General features: G+C 47.7%; 1 protein-coding gene and 1 long non-coding RNA gene across 2 annotated transcripts in view; both read left to right on the top strand.

The window, feature by feature from the left end:
• Positions 1 to 1,573: 1,573 nt before the first annotated feature.
• LOC115284228 lies at positions 1,574 to 2,575 on the top strand. The gene is made up of 2 exons (XR_003905138.1): positions 1,574 to 1,699; positions 2,191 to 2,575. It is a non-coding gene; the product is annotated as an uncharacterized LOC115284228 (long non-coding RNA).
• A 12,142-nt stretch (positions 2,576 to 14,717) lies between these two features.
• The window catches only part of ZNF449 (zinc finger protein 449), a 24,446-nt gene continuing 24,318 nt past the window's right edge, over positions 14,718 to 14,845 (top strand). The window contains exon 1 of the mRNA XM_029930012.1: positions 14,718 to 14,760. The gene's annotated coding sequence lies outside the window, so the exon portion shown is untranslated. The remainder of the gene's footprint in view (positions 14,761 to 14,845) is intronic.

Here is a 14,845-nt window from a genome sequence, read left to right on the forward strand (position 1 = left end):
TGAGTAAGTCATGTGGCTTTTTGGCAAAGGCCACGTCCCCCCTGGTGACTGTTGTGTCAGCGTCCACAGCCACGGGGCCAGGTCTTCATCATGGTTGTGCCTCCCCGGCTACCTCCCAGTGAGATGCTCAGCACGTTTGTACAGGCCCAGGCAGGGCTCAGGTCTCTGGATGCCGCCTCCTGGATGCCCTGCATGGGCGCCAGGACCGACTCCATTCTGTCCTTCCTCCATGACCGCTGGGCTCCACAGCGGCTTCGGGAAGAGGCACAACTGTACAAGCCTGGAAAGTTTGAAGGGATCCAGAATGATCTGAGAAGAAATGACAAGAAGTCCCAGAAGCCCCTCCATGATTCCACCTGTTTGACCTGAAAACATGTGCTAGGACACACGCATCATGTGTCCACACACCCACGGACATACAGGCAAATGTGTGCAAAGGAACACACACCTCATGTGCACGCACACATGCACATGTGTGCTAGGAACACATGCATCATGTGTGAGCACACACACACAGGCACATGTGTGCTAAAAACACATGCATCCTGGGTGCACACACACCAGCTTAGTCATTAGATGCTGTTTTGAGGTGACACCTGAATGAAATGCCAGCTTTATCATTTATTTGAGCCCCACATAGATATGCAAATATATCTAGACTCTGCTTTGTGCCACTGACAGGATGATGGATTCCTGTTTCCTTGCTCATCCTACAGACTATGTTATCATAGACAGTAAGGCAAACTGCCTGTTTTGGGTAATCCCTCCCATTTTCTCTTCAAGGTCATTTTATAACCCAGGCCCTGGTTCCAAGTATACCCTCAAAATCGTGTTGGAGCTTATGGTTGCAATCACACTGAGTTCAGAGATTTAGAGGATGATTTAGAGAAGAATTGATAATAATTCAAATTTTACTCTTACTTTCCCCCATAATATGTAATTTAAAATATGATTTTGGTGTACAAATAGGAGAATCATGAAAATGTTTCATGTAAATTTTCCTTAGGTTTTTTTATAAGTTAATTATATTTGTCGGTGTTTTCAATGCTCACGTCTCAGTTGAATGAGACATTTTCTTTGTATTGTATTTCCTAAAAGAAGTGTGTACAAAACTTATTTATGTGTTTCACTGACACCAGGCAACCTTTCCTGACCAACTTCCTGGGTGTTTGCTTTCTTTTTCTAAGACGGAAATTCATTAAGAGAAAGGCGGTTTTGCCACTTTCTTTTGTTAATTGGACACTAATGGGACTTCTCATCCCGCTGGGATGTCTGTTAGGCACTGAAGTCAGTGTCTCAGAGCCTTGACGTGGTTCTACACGGGGCGCGAGGGGAGCTTGGAGCCTGGGCCCTCCCTGCCGCCCAGTAAAAGAGGTGCGACCTGGTTCTCTGAGTGTTCAACTGACCCATGTGTCACTGAATGTGGGTGGCGACTCCCTCCCGCCTCTGGCACCACTGGCCCACCCAGTTTTCAGCCCTGAACCAGAAGTAACCCATTTGAGCATGTCCAGTGCTCGGAATGCACGTGTGGTCAAAAGGTTCTGAGAGCCATTGTGAGTCACCTGGATACCTCTGGGCTGAGCCAGGCTGGCCCAGGGGCTCAGGGGAAGACACAAGGACAAGGAGGCAAAGACTCTTCTCGCTCACTCTTCGACCTCTCATCCAGGCTTCCTGAGGAGGAAGTTCAGTGGGCTGAGAGGTAAAACACCCATATACACCAATAACATGTCAGCTCTCTTTCTGACATCACCACACTGACCCACCTGATGGACCCCAAACCTACTGGATAAAACGTGGCACTGAGTCAGATTCAGAAATACTGCACAAAGTGGGGCGGGCTGTCAGGGGGTCGTGGGGAGGAATCAAGGGTGTGGAGGTCATGGTCAGGAATTAGGGGTGAGTGCGGTTTTCCAACACAATTTGTCATTCCACTCACGGTCCTTGTCCTTTGCTAGTCTGGACCTTGACCAGATTTGTCATCGCCCAGTTCCCAGCCTCAGAATCTTTCCTTCCTGAAATGCTTAGAGTGGTTTCTCTTTAACTGTTCTTGACTCTTCGAGGGAACCAGCCAGAAAAAGCGATCTCATAGGACTGCCCTGGAGACAAGAGTATGCGGTGGGGAGGTGGTGGGTGGAGTGGGGAGAGAGGCCTAGGTCCAGTGGGTCAACCGGGTTCCATCATCTTCTTCAGGCTTCTCAGTCGTGCTCCTTCGTGAGGCCGTCGGTGGCGTCATCGAGTGATGGGCAAAGAAAACTCTGAAGTCACACGCAGCACATCCACAGCGAGCAATGGGGAGAAGACAAGTGGACGCTCAAAGCGCAGCCGGCCTTCCCAAAACATCGTTTCCTTCTTACTGAATAGGCAACTGGGGAGGCCCAGAGGTGATGGGAGCCTGTCGAAATGGGTGGCTGCTGTACTGAGCCACGCCGTGGTGCTCTTGGCCCTTTCCAGCAATGCTGGGGTCTTCCCTGATCACACCACCCACACATGTTGAAAACGCAAAAGAAATTAGGTTTAAAATAACAAACACCTCTCTTGTGTCAGCTATGGAAATAAAAGCTGCGTTTTCTCTCTGTTTGGTTTCATGTGTTTCTGTTGCTCAGGAGCGTTCTTAGGGTCAGTGCACCGAGCAGGGGGTCCATCCCTGGTAACACGGAAGCAGGGGCTCCCCATGCCAGGAGGTGCTGGGATCACATTGCGTGGTGCTTCTCTGCCACCTTTCACCTGACACAGAAGGGAACAGCGACATAGAAGTAGGTCCCTCTGGGAATGGAGACCCATCTCTGAGTGCGTTTGAGACACTGTCTGTGCTCCCCTGGAAAACCTCGTGACGAGCCTAGTGAAACACGTTGTTTAAGACCAGGCCGCCAGCAGGGTGGGAAGTATTGGATACTCTCGTCTTGGGTTTTTTATTCTGATGCTCATGAGAACATCATGCAGACACTGCAGCGTGTATCTTACTTGGTTCTATTCTATTTCTTCGTTGGTTTTAGAAAGTCAGACCACAGGGCATATTAACATGGGAAATTCTCATCTCCTGAAGGTAATGGCTCTTCTTACTTTCCCCAAAGTCTGGCCCAGCCTTTTCCTTATCCAGCTAAATGTGGAAACGTGTCAGGCGGCGGTGGTTTGAAGCAGAAAAATGTACTGGACTGAAGGCCCCAGTACATGTTGGCAGTTCTGGGGCACCGGATCCCTGGAAGGTCCCCCGGGGAGTGGGTGCACGGGTGGCAATGGTCCTTCACGGAAGTAGGAATGGGAGTGAGGGCTTCTGGTATCAAGAAGCAAGCTGAGGCCAAGGGTGGGGTGTAGGCACCCTGTGGACATGGCCAGCCCAGGGGACAAACCAGGGGACAGCGAGAGAGGACAGAGCTGAGAGAGCAGCACAGCCACAGGCACAACTGTCCTGGATAGTGGGGGCATTTGCTTGACTCCAGCCCCGATTTTGGCGAGCAGTGGTCCCTCAGCACCCTCCACCTGCCACACGTCAGGGCTACCCCTCCTCCACGCCCCTCCAACCTTGGATTACAGGGGACCACTCTCGAGCCCTCTGCCTCCTGTCACCTCCTCCCCGTGCCTGTCCCCTCAACATTGGAGTTCTGGCTCTGCCTCTGCTGTCCCAGGCAGGGCGGCTTTGCACACCCTGAGCTGAGCAGCTCACAGCAAAAGGAGGCACAAGGGTCCTTATGGCTTGGGACCTAGAGGGCCATGCCAAATGGGGCAAACCTCACAGACATCACCTGAGCGACAGGACCTAGCAATTAACCAAGGTTACCTCCATAATCAAATGGGGATTCTGGGTCAACTCCAAGGTCTGAGGTATCTCATTGTGGTTTTGATTTGCATTTTCCTGGTGACTAATGATGTTGAGCATCTTTTCATGAGGGTGTTGGCCATTTACCTATACTCTTTGGAATAATGTCTACTCAAGTCCTCTGACTTACAAATACTGGATTGTTTGTCTTTTTGTTAAGATGTAAGAAATCTTTATCGTCTGGGTACTACACCTTGTCATATGTAGGATTTGAAGTATTTTTCTTCTATTCTGTGAGTTGTGATTTCCTTCTTATAATAGTGGCAATTGATGAAAAACTTAAAAGCACAATTTATCTATTTTTTCCTATTGTTACTTGTGTTTTTCGAATCATATCTAAGAAAACAGGGCCAAATCCAAGTCATGGAAAGTCTCCTCTACATTTTTTCTAAGAGTTTTATAGTTTTAGGACTTACATGTAGGTCTCTTTTTTAAAAAAATATTTGCTGCAAATTTAAAAAAAATTTTATGTTTATTATTGAGACAGAAACAGAGCATGAGTAGGGGAGGGGCAGAGAGAGAGGGAAACACAGAATCAGAAGCAGGTTCCAGGCTCTGAGCTGTCAGCAGAGAGCCTGACGCGGGGCTCTAACCCATGAACTATGAGATCATGGCTGGACTGGAAATTGGCCGTTTAACCGACTGAGCCACCCAGGTGCCCCCTGTTTAAGTCTTTGATTTATCCTGAGTTAATGTTGATATATCATGTGAGATAAGAGTCCAATTTTAGCCTCCTGCATGTCCCTACACAGTTGTGCCAGGACCATTTGTTTAAAAGATTTTCCTCTTGTCATTGAATTGTCTTGTTATCATTGATAAAAATCAGTTGATTATTCTAATATCCAGCATATATAATGAACACTTACAACTAAATAACAAAAAGTCAAAACGCCAATTTAAAAATTGGCAAAGGACTTGTATAGAAATTTCTCAAAAGCGATATACAAATGGCCAACAAGCATATCCAAAGATGCTCAATGTCATCAGTTACTAAGGAAATGCAAATAAAAACCACAATTAGGTAGCACTTCACACTCACTAAGCTAGTCCCCCCCCCAAAAAAAAACCAACCCTAAAACAAAACAGAAATTAACATGCACTGGAGAGGTATGGAGAATCTGGATTCCTCATACATTACAGGAATGTAAAATTGTGCAGACCCTTTGAAAATAGTCCAGCAGCTCCTCAAACAAGTAAACATAAAATTACCAATGACCCAGTAATTCCACTTCTAGCATATACCGAAGAGAAACGAAAGCATATGGCTACACAAACACTTGCAGACAAATGTGAGTTTTACCTTTATTCATAATAGCCAAAAAAGAAACAACCCATATGTCCAACAAATGATTATTGGATAAACAAATTATGTATTCATCTATGGAATATTCTTTGGCCATGCAAAGGAATGATGTAATGATACCTACAACATGGATGAACCTTGAAAACATTGTGCTAAGTGAAATAAGCCAAAACAAAGCCACAGCTTAAAATATTTTCTGTTCATATAAAAGTCCAGAAACGGGGCATCTATAAAATATCCTTGCGTTGTTTCTGATCATAGGGGTATTTGGTCTTTCACCATTAAGTATATTAGCGGTAGGTTTTCAAAGATGCTCTTTACCAGGCTAAGGAAGAAATTGAGAATAGTGACCTTTAATGGAAGATTTATCAGGTTTCTTTTTGGTGTAGTATGGTTATTTTTCATCAGCAACCATTTTGTGATACTGTTGAATTTACCTTTGCTGTGCTCTCTGCACACGTGCTTTGTATCACTGTCAGGCAAGGGATAACCTTAGGCTTTTTCCCCTGTGGAAGAAATGTCTATAATCCTCTCTTAGTAAGAAATAATATTATCAGAAAGAAATGATATGTTCCTTCAAGAATGGAAGTCAATTTTTATTAAAAGTGCCCACAAGTGAGATTGAAAGCTAAAAAAATGTTTCAGGGCACCTGAGTGGCTCAGTCTGTTGAGCGTCCAACTCGATTTCAGCTGGGGTCATGATCCCAAGGTTGTGGGATCGAGCCTCATGTCAGGTTCCGTGATGAGTGGTTCTCTCTCAAATATAATAATAGAATAAAATAAGACAGATAAAATGAAATAAAAATAAAATAAAAATGTTTAAAAATATATGCATTTTTCTCCTTTCAACTGTTCTTCCTAATTTTTTAATGTAGGCTTCAGGCCCAGCATGGGGCCTGAACTCAGGGCCCTGAGATCAAGATCAGAGCTGAGATTAAGAAGAATAAGTTGGTTAATGGACTGAGCCACCCAGCCACCCCATGTTCTTGCTATTCTTGGGCTCCTAGCATTTGGAGTTAGGAATTCTTCTAATGCTAAGAAATTTGCCGGTAGGTTTTCCTGTAATAGATATTAAGACTTAGTTATTTCAACTCTCATGAAACGTTAAGGTAAATTATAACTCTTAAACCAGCCCTGGTGATTTTGTGTATTCTCAAGTTATGTGTGTTGATACAGAGATTCACCAATAATCTTTCTAAAATTCTTAAAAGGCTGTGAGTCTAAAACCTCAAATTTCTGGTTTGAGGTTTAGATCCATACATTCCTTTACTGCTCCAGTAAAAATTTTTAGATGAAGTGACTTCCTGAAAAAAAAAATCAAACAATTCAGGGATTTTTGTTGTTATAAAACTTCTTCCACCTCCCTGGCCTAGGTCTGGTACTAGGGCTTTGTTTTCATTGTTCTACAAATGTGGGACTGATTCTCTACCCAGCAGCCCTCTGCCAGGCTCTCCCACTCCAGCTGCCACGTGGAGGCATGGCCCTTGCTCGGGTCGGTCCACGTCTCATAGGCATTCTTTTTGCCCACTGGGTCTTAGGTGCCAGGGATCAACCTCGCTTTTGTATAAAACCAGTTGAAATCTGTTCTGGTTTCTTTCAGAAATAGTAGAGCATAATGTCATGTAAACATAGGAATATAAAATGTACAAACTCCGCCGTTTCTTTGTTGTGCGATGGTTTGGTGTTATTTCAAATCCACTTGTTTATGACACGGACAAAAAGTGGTTTTGATAGAAGCAAATTGTGTCAGGATGTCATTATCTCATTTGTTCTCACTGATAAGGACACAGCACCTCAGTGGCTGAAAGCCGCACTGGGGGCTTATCTATAAAAAAATATGAAGAAGCAACATGTCCGTGTAAAGGGACATTTTGACTATAGATACCAAGAGTTTGGGAGGGCAATCCAAGACTGTTTGGTCTGGGCAAGGCCACACTGTGCTAATCTAAACAGTCCTCCAAAGACCTTGGGCCAGTAGGCACTGCCACAGCAAAAGAGCCTCTGTTTCCAACTGTGATGAAAGCCACACACTGGCCCTGGGAAGGCCATCTTCTTGCCCGGCAACACTGGTAGTGACCTTGGGTCCCTAGCAACCAGCTCCAGCAACGGGGGCTTTTACTTCTGCGGTGGTAGCCTGAGGTCAGCTGTCAGCTGGCTAAGCCATCTCTCCCAAGTGCCAGCTCACCTCAAGGTATGGCCTAACTCAATCTGGACTTGATTCTTGTCATCTCCCCCACCTGGAACAATAGTGTGACCCATTTGGATTATGATGTTTCTGTATTCGGTTGTTAAAAGGCCTTACCCTGGGAGCACCTGGGTGGCTCAGTTGGTTAAGCATCTGACCTAACTTTCGCTGTTAGTGGGGTGCCTGGGTGGCTCAGTTTGTTTAGCTTCTGACTTCGGCTGAGGTCAGGATCTCACAGTCAGTTGGTTTTGTCCCTGCATGGGGCTCTGTGCTGACAGCTTGGCGCCTGGAGCTTGCTTTGGATTCTGTGTCTCCCTCTTTCTCTGCCCCTCCCCCATTCGCTCTCTGTCTCTGTCTCTCAAAATAAAGACATAAAAAAATAAGAAAAATTTAAGAAAAAAAAGAAAAGAACAGATACTGTTAGGGAATTCAAGCCCAGTGTCAGGCTCTGTGCCGACAGCTCCGAGACTGGAGCCTGCTTCAGATTCTGTTTCTCCTCCCTCTCTGACCCTCCCTCACTTGTGTTCTCTCTCTGTCTCTCAAAAATAAATAAACTAATTTTAAAAAGACATTACCCTGTATGCTGGGGGCTTATGAAATTCCTAAGCGAACCTGTATTACATACATGGCTGAATCTCTGAGCACAATTTGCTTCTCAAAAGAAACCACCATGCAGTGACCTCATGGGATCCTCCAGGATGGGGCATGGACCTGCTGTCTGAACCACCACTATGAGAGAATGGAGGATCATCAATCCTGCCTTCCCATAGCTGGTTACCCCCTGAAAGTCCTGCCAGTGTTATCTTACACTGACCCCAGGGACAGGGGACTTACAAGAATGGAAATCGGCCAGCTTTGACCGTCCACAGGCGGCACCAGCACACACGTGCACCAGGCCCATGGTTTAGACGTGATGCTTCGTGTAGCGTCATCTCAGGAGAACCGCAGAGAAAGGCTGTACCTGTGCAGTTTGCCAGCAGAAGTGCACGATGGGGGCGGGGCGAGGACTCTCACTGGGGGGCCTTTCTAGGGCCTCTCAGGGATCTGGGGCTCCTCACTGTTCCAGGCTCAAGACTCAAGGCCTCAAGGAAGAGCCACATTAGTGTGATGACAGGGGAAGGTCTGCCGGGGGGAGGGTGGGGGAGGCTACACTGGGGAGGGAGGGCATGTTCCTTGAAGTGTGGGTTGGCTATGATAAAAGTCTTCACTCAGATGTGTTAATATGAAACTATATGAGACTGGGAAACTCCAGAAGGAGAAAAAAAGTTGGGTAATCAGAAAAAGACGTGGGGTTCAGGGGGAAATGAGCTCATGAATCAAAACTCCAACTGTCGCGTGCTGAGCTACAAAGAGAAACGGCACACCCTCCCTCCACTGCCTGCAGACAGACTCCGGAGGAGCCCAATGCCAAGGAGCAGGGATCTGGACTCCCCTCCATATCTGGGGCTCCCTGGAGTGGCTGGGCTCCACCTTGGGCACCGCAGCAGTTGAAGAATGACAGGGAGACGGCGGAGATGGTCCCAGTGAAAGGAGACAGACACTAAGTGCGACCCCTTTACAGAATTAGTGTCAATGTTTTTACGGTTTGACTCACTTCATGTGCTTGATGCCTGAAAGTGAATTGAGGGGTTATTCTTTCTTCCCCTGGGCTTTGATGTGCTTGTGATCAGAAGGTACACGGGTCCTGTTTCATGCAGTGTCCCCTTTCTTGTGTGTCCCTGGGTGTGTGTGAACCATGATTTTTTGCTTCTTAATTTTTTAAATAGTTATTTATTTTTGAGAGAGAGAGAAAGTGTGCACAAGCAGGAGGAGGAGCAGAGAGAGAGGGAGACACAGAGTCCGAAGCAGGCTCCAGGCTCTGAGCTGTCAGCAGAGAGCCTGATGCAGGGCTGGATCCGAGAAACCACGAGATCATGACCTGAGCCGAAGTCAAATGCTGAATCAACTGAGCAACCCAGGTGCCCTGAACCATGATTTTTTAAAGACTTTCCACAACTTTTTCTCATGAGGATTCTGCTACACACAGAAAAGTTGGGAAATGTGGACAGTTCACTTTGTATACCCTCTACCAAAATCCAGGGATTAGCTTTTTGTCATAGTTGATCATGCAGTCCCTTGAAGAGAAATAAAAGGACAGTCTACCAAATTCTTACTTGAGCTATTTAAATGGATGTCTTCCTGGTTGAGTGTGCAGAAATCTAACTTGAATCACCATCACAGAGTCATGGCCCCTTAGTCAACTCTTAGATTTGAGCCAGTTTTTATACCTAGAATCCTTTGAAGGAAGGGGATGCAAGGTCCCTTAAGGAAAGACCTCACTACACTGCCAAAAATATATAATGTGAATCTTTCTGCCAACCTTCCCCCAAAGGGACCTATGGCCTATTACCAGGTGACTGTGCATTAGGGAAATGGAAATAAACAGACCTTCAGGGGAGTAGTGAACACTGCTTCTGAATCGACACTAATTCCAGCAGACCAAAAGCATTGCTGTGGCCCACCAATCAGAGTCGAGGGCTCATGGAAATCAGGTGATTAATGCAGTTTTACCTTAGAACTGTTTCACAGTGTGTCCACGAAGTCCCCAAACTCACCCTGACTATTTCCCCAGTTTCAGACTATAACTGGAACAGGTATACCCACATTTGTTCCCTGACTTTGGGAAAAATAGTAATCTAGAAGCAATGCCACGTTCTAAGAGGGATTTCAGAGGTGAGTGCCACCGTCAAGGACCTGAAACGAGTAGGAATGGTGATTCCCACTATACCCCAATTCACTATGCAGATTTAGCCTGTGCAGAAACGAGATGCATCCTGGAGGACAACAGGGCCTTACTGTCAACTCTCCCCCATGTGGGGTCTCTGGTTGTAGCTACTATGTCAGATGTGATTTCATTGCTTGAGCAAATCAACCCATCCCCTGGTACCTGGTATGTAGCTATTGATCGACCACATGTTTTTCCTCAATAACTGTCAGTAAAGACCACCAGAAGCCATGTGGTTTCAGCCGGTAAGGCCAGCCATACGTTTCCAGCATCATCATCAGGCATTTCTCAACATTCTAACCCTGTGTCCTAATTTAGTTCCTGGAAATTATTTATTTATTTATTTTAAGATTAAAAAAAAGTTTATTTATATATTTTGAGAGAGAGAGAATCTCGAGCAGCCTCAAAACTGGCAATGCAGAGCCCGACACAGGGCTCAATCCCACGAACTGAGAGACCGTGACCTGAGCCAAAATCAAGAGTCAGACATTCAACCAACCAAGCCACCCAGGCACCTCCAGTTCTGGGAATCTTGATCAACTTTCCCTTCCACAAGACATCACAAAGGACTATTACACTGGTGACGAAAAGCTGATTAGACCTAATGAGCCAGAAGTAGCAACTAATCTAGACTTCAGGGCTTCCCTAAGTGTCCACTGGCCACAGCTTGAAGCTCAGTGATATTCATGCTTTTCCTTGAGGCAAAGTTTCCTTCAAAAGCATTTCTGTCCTCAGCCCACTGCTTGTGACCTGAAAACCAACCAGCCCTCCCTTATCATAAAAGGGCCCAACAGCAAGGGAAATTGTTACCAAGATCTGAGGACAAACTCTTATAACAGAAGACCAGTTCATCACTTTGGACCCAACGAGAGTTTAAAATGGCTTAAGGAGTGAAAATGCGTGCATGTGATTGTATGTGGAGGGTGTGGGGAGACCTCCTTCCCAGTGCACACCTTTCCCCCACACCTCTTCCCATGTACTCCACTCTCTCTTCCCTCCCCGACCAGTGGCTCCCATTCCTCACTGCCAGACAACCTAACTTGGGGGACTCTGGGGGGAATGACCTCAACTCCTCAAGCCACACTGTTTTTCTGAGCTCACCATTCACTGAGATGCAGGTCTGCGGACGGGACCAGACTGGCAACCCTAACACAACAACAGCTGACCGTTGTGTTTGTGTAGAGATGGGTCCCCCTATGGTGCCCAGGATGGAGGCCAGAGGCTGTTCACAGGCACAAGCCCACTGTTGGTCCATGTATGCATTTTGCCCTGCTCAGTTTCTGGCCTGGGCGGGTGTACCCCTGCTGGGAGCCGTATCGGCCTTGCTGGATAACACAGTCACAGCGAGGAAGTGGCAGACGTTTGTACAGCTCCTGTAATGAGAGGCAAAACTGGTATGTCCTTCTACTACTACTGCTCATGTGAAATTAAGCCTGTTGCTATTAATTAGGCCTTACAGCATTCCAAGTCAGACCAATATTCCCACACAGCTACCCCATAAGGAAAAACATTTTCCTGTCCCTGTATAAGAGATTTTGGATCAAAACACTATAAATATTTGACAAAGACTCTTCTAATGAGCCTGGCAGACCCAAAACATAGACTTGAAGAGGTTAAAAACACAAAAATTGCATTTGAGTCTGGCCTGGATAAAAGGAGCCTAATTTGGAGATAAGAATTAAAAGCAAGGTCAAAAACAAAGTCCATCTGAGTCTAGTCCAAAGAAAATTGGAGCCTAAATTGAAGATTAGAAGTAGAAGACAAGGTCAGAACATGATCCCCTCCCAAAGTCTACATTTGACAAATATCCTCCCTTAGACTGACTTCAGTTATGAGGATAGATAAGAATGTGGGAAACCCAGGTCCAAGGCCAACACACACAGGGCCTCCATTGTGCTTACATCAAAAAAAGGGCTTTCTCAAACAACTTGTTAATAAACATTTTTCCTCTTTTCTTTTACTCTCTTGTAGTTTATAAGCCAATCACAATAACTCTTAGCCTATCTATATGCAACTTAACCTATATTTTCATCTTATCTTTACTAACTTTAATAATATGTATGTTAATCCTGTTTTCTACTAAAAATATACTGTTATATTCTGGGTTATAAAATTTACTCAAATTCACTGTAAGAACATTACATGATTTGGTTGTAACTTGTTAATTAAAAAACAAAGTCATAAATATTGGCCAATAACCAACCCATACAAAACAAGATAGGTTGCTTTTTTAATCTGGGAATCTGGCGCCAAGAATGGTTCTAAAAAATACTTCTGTAAAACTTGTTTCTGTACACATTCGATGATTAAAGCATCTTATCACTAAGAGTTAGTCACGTAAACAATTCCTATTTTCTGATGTCATTTATTGCTTGATCAATTAAAACAAAGACACCAATGCAGACAGAGCAGAGATGCCTGCCTGGTGATCAAGAAGGAAACATGTGGCTCTCTCACACTCTCTCGTGCTGACATCATCCATCCTTTCAGGGACCCCTGGACCTGCTGGAACTGGACTCCAGCACACCCCTCCCTGGGCAACCTGGTGGTCTCCCGCAATTGAGAAGTTAACCAAGAGATGGCGACCTTAGCCCACACACCCCACGCGCAGAGCGCACTCCAGCCCAGAAGTCCTGTGCCCAAGCAGTCCTCCTGGCCCAACCTCCGGGGTAGCTGGACCTACAGGCTCGGCCACCAGGCCAGGACAGCTAACAGTTTTAGCCCAGACGTGCCAGCAGGGCCGTCAAATACGCACGGTGCTCCCCCTTTAGGCCTCAAAACCACCATATAACATTTGAGCCATTTGGGAGGTGTGGGAGGTGTGGCCAAAGGGGCAACAGTCCCTTGCCCAAAGTCGAATTGTTAGTGGGCAGTGAGCAGAGCCAGGATCTGAATCCCTAGGGTCTAACTGGAGCAGACACTGACCATTGCAGCAGCGACACGGCCTCCCTGTGGGACAGGCGCTCTACCCTGTTCACTCTGCACCGGGGAAAATCTGGAGGATCACAGGTCCAGCTGAAAGAACAAAAATTCACTTGCCCAAGTAAGGTGTGCTCGGGGCAATCAAGAAAATCTGAATGGGGAAGTAAGCCTCCCTGGTATCCCAGGCTTCAGGGCCAATGAACCCAGATAAAAGATCTCTGTCTCTCTCTCAATTCATCTCTCTCTTCTCTCCTTCATCTCACAAGCTCTCTGCATAGACGCTGCAAGACGCACATCTTCACAGCTCGGTGGAAGCAGCTTCTGCACCCAGCTGTCACCTCCTGGGACAGGAGGGCCAGGGACCACTTGGACACCAATAGCTCCAAGATCTGCTTCAGGGTGAGCATCTCAGGCCGAAAACACCCACCGGTGGCAAAGCTCCAGGAATCGCCGGACAGTTTCCCAGGACCTAGCGCCAGGAGCCACAGAAACAGAGACAGGAGGCCACCAGTCTGCCCCATTGGGGTGGGGTGGGGGGAAAGGGGGTGAATGGGCAGCAAGGCAGCTCCTGGCTGCAGGCACAGTAACTCCTGGGGTGTCACATCAGGAGCCGTATTCGCTCCTGGGAGCCCGGGCCAGATGCCATGGTCAGGATCCTAGACATCCTGACCCCAAAACCAGTCGCTACCGCCAGCAAAGACGTCCGGAGCCCCGTGCCACGATAAATAGCATGTGCAGGATCCGCCTGTCCCGGGCTCCCCGACCTAGCCCACCAGCCCACCAGCCCACCTCCGCCCTGGCGGAGCTGTCTCTGGTGGTGCCAGGGCCTCTTGGGTTTGGGGGGGCGGTGGGGTGCTGGCCCCCCGTCTCGCTTCTGCCCACATCTGGGAGGCACAGTCTCGGGCGGCTCCCTCCTCTGTCTGGAGCCCACGCAGGACTAGGACCTGGTCCCACGAGGGAAGTACCAGCACTAAAGTCTGGCGTTCAAACACCATCAGCACCTGCTGGGGACCAATGTGAGGACGATGTCTCCCAGCATCGCAGCTGGCCCTGCGCCAGCTCACCCAGGAGGGAAAACGTGACCCCAGCACAGGGCCCGCGAGGGACCAATCACAAGACAAGAGACATGGCCACTGGGCGAACCCAAAGTCCCAGAAGCCCTCTGGGGTCGGTGGATAGTGGAGAGGCGCACGCGGGGTAGCAAGGTACTTGCTGGGGACTTCAAGAGAAGAAAGTAGAAAGGTAGCTCAAGGCCACTGTGACCTGAGTCCAAGACCAGAGTCATAAGCCCAGGAAAGCCTGTTAAGGTGCGAATTCTCCAGCTCATGCAAGATGCGATGTGTTAGGGTATTGGGAAGGGGCCCAGAAATCTGAATTTTTTACCAGGCTCTCCCAAGAAATTCTTCCTGCACAGAGAGATTTGAGAATCAGTGACTCAGTCCTAACAGAGGTAAAGGGGGTCCCCACCACTCCGATTTCTCTAGGGCTGCTGGGAGAGAAGCCTTCCCTAGGATCAGGGACCGGGAACGTCCCACCCAAGCCCCTGGGCTCCAGAAGCGCTTAACACCGGAAACGGGAACACTTCCATAGAGGCTGGAGGCCCAGAGGAGGCCAAGGAAGTGGCGACCCCTCCCACGTCAGCTTGCTTAGGGGGCCAGAAGGCGGGAGGGTATTCCGGTGTCTGCTGGGAAATGTAGTCCGTAAGGCGGGCGTGCGCCTGCGCCCTGCGCAGCTACCCCGGGGAGCCTGAGAGAGCCGTGGGCGCAGAGGCGGTGAGTCCCCGAGCGGCCGGAGGGCGTGGCCGTCCCTGAGGCGCGGGCGCGGGCGCGAGCGGCAGGCCTCCCGTCCCGCTCGGGC

The sequence above is a fragment of the Suricata suricatta genome, chromosome X (assembly GCF_006229205.1).
Source record: "Suricata suricatta isolate VVHF042 chromosome X, meerkat_22Aug2017_6uvM2_HiC, whole genome shotgun sequence".
NCBI classification, from domain to species: domain Eukaryota; kingdom Metazoa; phylum Chordata; class Mammalia; order Carnivora; family Herpestidae; genus Suricata; species Suricata suricatta.